At 30.3% G+C, this 8626-nt stretch overlaps 1 long non-coding RNA gene across 1 annotated transcript; it reads left to right on the top strand.

Moving 5' to 3' along the window:
* Positions 1-5615: 5615 nt before the first annotated feature.
* LOC148547378 (uncharacterized) lies at positions 5616-6282 on the top strand. The gene is made up of 2 exons (XR_015896009.1): positions 5616-5781; positions 5888-6282. It is a non-coding gene; the product is annotated as an uncharacterized LOC148547378 (long non-coding RNA).
* The last annotated feature ends 2344 nt before the right edge of the window (positions 6283-8626 follow it).

Genomic DNA, 8626 nt, shown 5'->3' with positions numbered 1-8626 from the left:
ATGACTTGGACTAGAACTTTGATGCACTCTATTGCCTGATTTCAGGACCAAAGGAAGCAAGGAATGGGAGGTAACTTTCAAAGTTAATGAGAAAAGTGACTGCCAATAACGCTCTCGAAACCATCATTACCCACGTTAAGAGTCACGTTAACTAAGTTAACGAGAACTCTAACGTGAAGAAGGGAATTTGGGCCAACGTTAGTGACACTTAACATTCTCACTAACGTTGGCCAATGCTCACAAGTGGCCACGTTAGAGTCCACGTTAACTTAGTTAACGTGGCCTCTAACGTTAAAAGGGGGAAAGGAAGCAAATGTTAGTGACATTCAACATTGTCACTAACGTTGGCTTAAGTGCACAATGCCACGTTAACTCCACGTTAACTTGGTTAACGTGGGAGCTAATGTGAAGAGGCAAGGGTGGTCGACAACATTAGTGACACCCAACATCGTCACTAACGTTGGAAGCAACCACACAACCCCAAGGAGCCACGTTAACTTCCACGTTAACTTAGTTAACGTGGAGGCTAACGTGAGAGAAGAAGGTGATGGTCAACGTTAGTGACACTCAACATTGTCACTAACGTTGGAAGGAGCCACACAAGCCACTATGAGCCACGTTAACTCCCACGTTAACTTGGTTAACGTGGAAGCTAACGTGGATGAGTAAAAGATGAGCCAACATTAGTGACACTCAACATTGTCACTAACGTTGGGGATGGCTAAGCAATGCCACGTTAAAGAGCCACATTAACTAAGTTAACGTGGGCTCTAACGTGAGACATGGGGCACATTGGAACGTTAATGACAATGTTGAGTGTCACTAACGTTCTCGAAGGATGGCAAGCCCACGTTAAAGAGCCACGTTAACTAAGTTAACGTGGGTTTTAACGTAGGAGCAATGGGGGCTTTTCAATGTTATTGGGAAAGTTAAGTCCCAATAACGTGTGCGAAGGACCTAGAGGCAACGTTAGTGGCAACGTTTCTGCCACTAACGTTGAAGTTAACGTGGCTTTTACTTAGGAACGTTAGTGAGAAAGTTGATTGTCACTAACGTTCTCGAACTCATATTTTCACTAAACATTAACACCCCTAATGCCCTGAGCAAAAGTCTCTGCCCACTTCACACTTTCTCTCTGCAAGTAAAGCCAAGCCCAAATGAAGAAAAGAACTGCTTCAAACTCAAGATCCAAAGGCCCAAGACTTGAAGAGCCAACTAGAAGATGAGAAGAGTAGTATATATAGGAGTAGCTTTGAATTATTTAGAGAGTTCCGGGAGTTGGAAAATAGCATAGAACTACTCCCTGTATTTACTTTCTCTGCACTTCTAGTTTTCATTATGTATTCTCCATCTTTTTTTTCACTTTCCAGAGCTATGAACAACTAAACCCCTTTCATTGGGTTAGGGAGCTCTGTTGTAATTTGATGGATCAATACTAGTTTTCATCATTCTTCTTCTATCTTTTCTCTTGATTTTACTTGAAAGCTTTCGATCTTCATCCAATTGGATAGTTATCTTGGAAAAGAAACTATTCATACTTGGATCTCTTCTGAACCTTGGAAAAGGAATGAAGAGATCAGGCTAGAAATGCTTTCTCATGCTGGACCAAATTGGGTTTGGATGGATACGTGACTATAATCCTCTCAATACTTGATTTGGGCAATGCATGTGGTATAATCAGTGACCATACTTCATCTCTTCTCATGAGCAATTGACCAAAGAATTGGCTATTGATCAAGATTTGAGAGATTGAATTACAAGAAATTGTAATTCAATCACTTAAGATTGCCAAGGAGATCAATGAGTGCATTGATTGATGAAGAGATGTAAATGAGATTGATCCGGAGAATGCAACATCTCCTAAGCCCAATGAATTCCCCATTTCTGATCTTACCCATTCTCTTTAATTTCTGTCATTTACATTTATGAGCAATTCCCCCATTCCCATTTAAGATTCTGCAATTTACTTTCTGCCATTTACTTTCCCGCCATTTAATTTTCTGCAATTCTCAACTCAATTTCTGATTCGCTCAACTAGAACATTCCTCTAATTAAAGTTGCTTGATCAATCAATCCTTGTGGGATTCAACCTCACTCTATTGTGAGTTTTTACTTGACGACAAATTTGGTACACTTGCCGAAGGAAATTTGTTATGAGACAAGTTTTTCGTGCATCAGTGGCCCACCCTTTGTAATGAATTAGTACAAACTGAAACTACTAGCATCCCCTAGAGCCATTATGAGACAAAGAAGCTAGCTTCGAAATTAGTTCTAAATTCGGTAAAAATTGATTGTTACTCGAATGATTGTATGCTATATTACAAGGGGATGTAAACCTCATCTCTTGTAAATTTTGCAATGCACCGAGGTATCTAGTAGAGAGAGAAGGTAAACGAAGGTTAAACAGAATTCTAAATAGCACCTGTACTTATTAGGATTTTGTTTTACTTTGTTTGACAGTATTGATAGTTTATCTCTTTCATTTTTTCTTTGGCACACTTGTTATTTCATATTATAATTGATTTATTTTATAAATAATACTTGATTTTCCTTAATTAAAGATTTAATTAGTAATTGTTAACGTATTGATAATCATATATCAGGTACTAAAAAGTTTTAACAGCTTCAAAAAAATTAAATTTAAGTTTACCATCAGGAGAAACCACCGATATGCCTTAATTTAATTAATATCAAATAATATATATTACCATCGAATTTATTGGTGGATAAATCTATTAGTGATGAAGCGAGAAAATAGAATTTATGGAGCCAAAGTTACCGTAAAAAGATTTTCAACGATACAACGATAACCACCTCCATAATTTTGTCAATCAATTATTCAAATCTGCCACTAATTTTGCAAGAAATTTTTGTCAAATTTAAAAATCTACTGGTAACGCGAGGGTTTTACTACCTAATTTCTTTTGCTGCTAAATCCAATAGTAATAAATTTTTTGGCAAATTTTTTTGGTAATTCTATCGGTAAATCCGACGGTATTCGACAAATTTTTTGTAGAGAATTATTAACAATCCAAATAAAGTAATACCCTTAAACTTACTTCATTATCTATTTTTAAAGTAATTATGAACATTTTACTTTTTTAATTATTTTCTAGTTTTAATTATCATTTATTTTCAATCAATTATAGTAGTATAAAAATAAATTAAATTATATTAAATATGGCAATACTTGTACGAATCAACATAACTTTTGAATTTGGGATTAACTTATGTTTAATTTAGTATTTTTTTTGTTAAAAATAATTATTAGACCTAAAAATAAATATATTAGACAAAAAACATTTTTAAAATACCAAGATATAAAGGAACAATATTCAAAAACCTAAAATAACAAATAGTGAAATATAAAATAATAGGAACAATCACAATAAAAAGTTCAAATACATCATCTTCAAACTCTTTCCAAATGCTAATTTTTTTTACCTAATTCTCCAATCCATGTTCTTATCTTTTTCCAAGGCGTTAGCTATTGTAATAAGCACATATATTTATCTATTATTTAGTTAAGAAAGGTTGCACCCTTTTAAATTTTCTTTATTAAAATGTTTGGGTCCAACATAAATTTAAAGTAATATTTGACTATGAGAACTAATATACTAAGCTAAATGAAGTAACCATCGAATAATTATAATTTTTTTCAAAATTCTACAATTGCCCACAATGATGACAAACTTATTGATCCAAAGTAATTTATAATATTTTTCTATTTAAGATAGATAATAAAAATTTTATTAAGAGAAGAAGGATATAGTTTATACTTACCCTTAATGCATAACCACTATTTACTCATGATACCTATAAAAAGGGAGGTAAGTGAAAAAGACGAAGAAAGAGATGTCCAACTGTCTTCATCGATATTATTTTATCACTCATTTCACTAAATCATAAATGAAATTAAGCATGTAAGAAATATAATTTAAATAATAAGAAGACTCAACATATTAAGAGTCATGATAAATTAACTTATATCTAGTAAAAATGATAAATTTATAATAAAAATTTTATGAAAACTTAAACAAAATGGAATAATGCATCATAGAAGGAAAGAAACTATTACTGAATGAAAGAGCAATTAAGAAAAAAAAAACGGGACTCTCTTTTAGCATATATGACCTTTTACACTAAATAATAAGTTATGAAATACATAAATAGGTAAAATAAAAGGAATAAAATTGTACTTTTTTAATAAATTGAAGAAATATTCACAACCATATAATTGATGGTGGACATTTCACTATTAGATAGTAAGTTGCAAGAAAATATTAATAGAAATATTAGAGTTGATATTAAAATGAAAAAGAAATATAAACAATAAATAAAAATCTGAAATTTAAAATCAAAATATTTAAGATCAGTGAGAAAATAAAGAAGTTTTTTTATAAACAATGACTCAAACATTAATGTGACAATAATTAAATCAAATAACATATATTTGAAAATTAATTAAATTAAATAATTAATATAATTAATTAATTATAATTATTTAGCTCAATATATAAGTTAAATAAATAAAAAATATATTATAAATAGGGCATGTAAAAATTATAACATTTTTAAATATCATTAATCAAAATAAATAAGCACTATAAGAAGATGGAGCATTTGTAACAAATTCTTTGTATCAAATTTTTAAAATTGTTATAAATTGTTATTTTTTTGTAAACAAGAATTAGTTATTGTTACAAAATAAGGATCTTTTGTAACAACAAGATAATTTATTACAAAAGTTTTCTATTTTTTGTAACGAAAAGTCATTTTATTGCAAAAATTTAAAATGTTTTATAACAAAAATTAAAGGTGTTTTAATTTGTGGCAAATGTTCAAAACGTCTCGTAACGAAAAGTTGTTTTGTTATAAAAGTTTAATATGTTTTATAACGTAAAGTTTTTTTGTCGCGAATTCAATGTTTTGTAATGAAAATGTGTCTTGTCGTAAAAATTCAAAACATTTTGGTTTGAGTTTAACTTTGATACACTAACAGTGTAAAATATTTTACACAGCTGCATAATTACATCAATTTTTTTAGATGATCATTTATGCGGTCAACATAAAAAATAGTTAGTTAATGTGGTCAAACAAAATATTAATAATTTGATATTTATCTTAACTAAATTAAATAAATGATTAATTATAACATTTTTGAAAATCATTAACCAAATTTCGTAAGACAAAAATTTAATGCAAAGTAAAACAAAATTAATTTATTTATTCTAGTCAAATTAAATAATTAATATAATTGATTAATTATAGTTAATATAGTCAAACAGAATATTAAATAATTTAATATTTATCTTAATTAAATAAAATAAATAAATAATAAAAATATATCTAAATAAATTAAATAAAATTAATCAACAAATACTCTAAAAAATATGCCATATTAGTTATACTATTAATTGATAAAATTTGATTTTAATAATATATAATAGATAGATAACCTTAAAAAGAATAAATTTTGGTATAAATTAATACTCAACAGAACCATTAAATATGAAAATACTAAATTAGGATTAGTTTGCAAAATCAAAATTGTGACATGAAGAGTAAATAAATAGGTCAAATTGAAAAATCATCATTATAACTCCCTAAAAAAGTTTATAACATTTTGTTCATCATTAAGTACCTATAAATACTTAAGGACCAATTTTTTATAAAGCATAACCATTAAAAGCACAAAAAAAAATTTTCAAACCAAATTAAACATCATGAAAATCTTTTTTTATTTCTCCATCCTCTTATTTGTTCTTTCCAGTGATTTTGGTATGCATCAAATCCATACAATTCAGTAGGTATTGTTTTCAATAATTATCTTATGATGATTCTAGTTTCTTGGCTAATAGTATATTTTATGTCCGAATATTTGTAGGAAATGACCAATTGCAAGTAATAGCACAAGCAAACAAATATTGCGCTACAGAAGTAGGCAACATTTATTGTCTTCCACCTGCAGAACCAGATGATTGTTCTAAAAAGTGCGCAAGTTTTGTTGGTAGATCACCGGCCATAGGAACATGTAATAAATTTTCAAACGAATGTACTTGTGTCTATCACCCACCATGTAAGCACCGATAGGAGTATGTGACTGAGCAGTCACACACATCGTTCACCTTTTTCTTCGTGGGGTATATGTATTCACCTTCTACTAAGTAAAATAATGGTGAACCAAATAAAAGATCAAACAAATAAACAAAGTGCGTGATTGTACTATTATTTTCAATTTATCAAATAATAATAAAGTAGTGGTTCTATATTGTTTATCAATTACTCCTGGCCCTTTCTTTCAAATAAAAATCTATGTTTTATGTTTGTTGAACTTTCTCGTTAATAGAGTCTCTTTTTATAGTAAAAATAAAAAATATATGGTCCTAACTATATATATGTTGCTATTAAGATATAAAATGCTGCAAATTGCGCTAGTTAATTATTTCTATCTAAGGTCATATTTAGATTTCGTTTGACATATAACATATTATTGTTAAGTAAATTTATTAATAGGAACAGGTAACGTTGGTTATTATGATTTGGGATAAAAATTAAAACTGTCTTAACATTTTTTTAAAATCAATTTTACTATTAAATTTAGCATTAAAATTATTTTTTTAATTTTTGGATAAAATTATCTTCCTGATTGTTACTAATAGTCATAGAATTTAAAATAAGAGAAAAACTCACATGCAATTATATTCATGTGAAGTTGATTGTTGAGAGTCGTTAGACAATTTAACATATTTACATAAATTATCATCTAACGCCCAGTTCTCAGCTATCAACGTCACATGTCTCTTCACGTGAAGTTGTTATTTGGGAACCGTTAGATTATTTGACAAATTTGATTAAATCATCATCTGACGATTCTTAACTATCCACTTTACATGAAGACATCTACATATGAGTATTCACTAACAAACAAATAAATCAATAAATGGCATCATCATTATCTTCTTCCCCTTTTGTCCCTAGTGACCAACACATTGATCAGCAGGAGCAACAATAACACTTTCTCATCACATTTCACAACACAATAAGGGTGTACTAAACCAAACCTCCAAAAAAACAAATGAAAATGCTACCATTTGTAAGTTCTGAAGTAGATGGAATTTTGCGTAAATAAAAATCCAACATAGTAACCATCGATGTTGGCCAATGGCCAGCTCTTCCAAACGACAAAGTAGACCTTAATCTTAGCGTCCTAAAACTTTTTCAAGAATCAATACAAGAATTCCGATAGACAGTAGTGGATATTTTTCGGCGGCTAAAAAAATTGAACATAAAGAAATATAGTGGCGGTTAATGCGGCAAATTGTGACTACTCTGCTATGTAAGACTTTGGATTTTGAAAATTAAATAATAAATTATTTATGATTTATTATATTTATTCAGAATTATATTTTTAAAAATTTTTATATTAAATTGGACAATTTCTTTATTATAATTTAAAATTTTAGTAATTGAAAAATAATGAGAATTTTATATGCTTAATTTTGAATATTTAGTTTTTGAGCTTTATTTTATGATTTTAAAGAAAATTAATTTGATTATCTTTAATTATTCAATTAGAGTATTTCTTTGAAAATAAATTATAATTTGGTAATTTATTATTTTTATAAATATTAGTGTTGGAATAAAATTGGTTTTTAATTACTCTATTATCCCTAATTTTATCAAAATTATCAAAATTACCCTTACCCTTTTTTAATTCACAAACCCTAGCACTAATATTTCTTTCCCAACTGCCAACACCCCATCTTCAACACATACACACTAACGGGGAAGAAAGGAGAGAGCAAAAGAAGAGGGAGATCCGAGAGAGGGAGGAGAGGAGCCGCCACTGAATACCCACCGCCGTTCAGCCTCGTCGTGCCCGTGTCTGGTCCGCTGTAGGGGGAAGCTCGCAGAGCTATAACACCCTATCATCCAAAGCTTTACCTCATGGATTGAATTATGAGCCGGATGGCTGAGCTATTGCCGAATTACGGCGGAGCCATTATTGAATTATGGCTGAGTATGATTGCATATATGCTCATTGAATGAAATGTGAATGTTGCACTTCCACTATCTGATATATGAGTTTCCCTGGGAGGAAGCAGTGTCTAGTCACCACGTGCTCCAGGTGGAGACTCGATACTCTGCTGACCCTATGTCGTAAGTGTGGCCGGACACTGTGAAAGTTCCAGATGAGCTCGCCCCCGTGAATATACACCAGTGAAGGTGTTGGATATGAATTATTATTTATGTTGAGTATAACTCAAGTTGGGGATGCACGACAGAGGGACAGTCCAATGGTTAGCTACCAGGACTTGTCGGGTTGGCTTTATAACCGACATATGAGACTCATCAGCCATTAAGACAGGCATACATCATATGCATATTGTGTGAATTGTTTGGAATTGCCTAATTGACCGCATATTACTTGCTAATTGTCTAAATGTCGTATCTGTTCCTATTTGTACATCTCCTTGTCTGATATAATTGTATTTACCATATTATATTACTGCTGGTGGTTGGAAAGTCTGAAGTATTTGGAAAAGGAAGTATTAGTTAGACTGAAGATCTTTAGCCAGTTGCCATTTATGGTTTAGTCTGTTTATGAGCTTTGATTATCTGT

Source organism: Arachis ipaensis, chromosome B8 (assembly GCF_059453495.1).
Source record: "Arachis ipaensis isolate K30076 ecotype BB chromosome B8, ASM5945349v1, whole genome shotgun sequence".
In the NCBI taxonomy this organism is placed as follows: Eukaryota; Viridiplantae; Streptophyta; class Magnoliopsida; order Fabales; family Fabaceae; genus Arachis; species Arachis ipaensis.
This window is presented reverse-complemented; position numbering and strand designations above follow the sequence as displayed.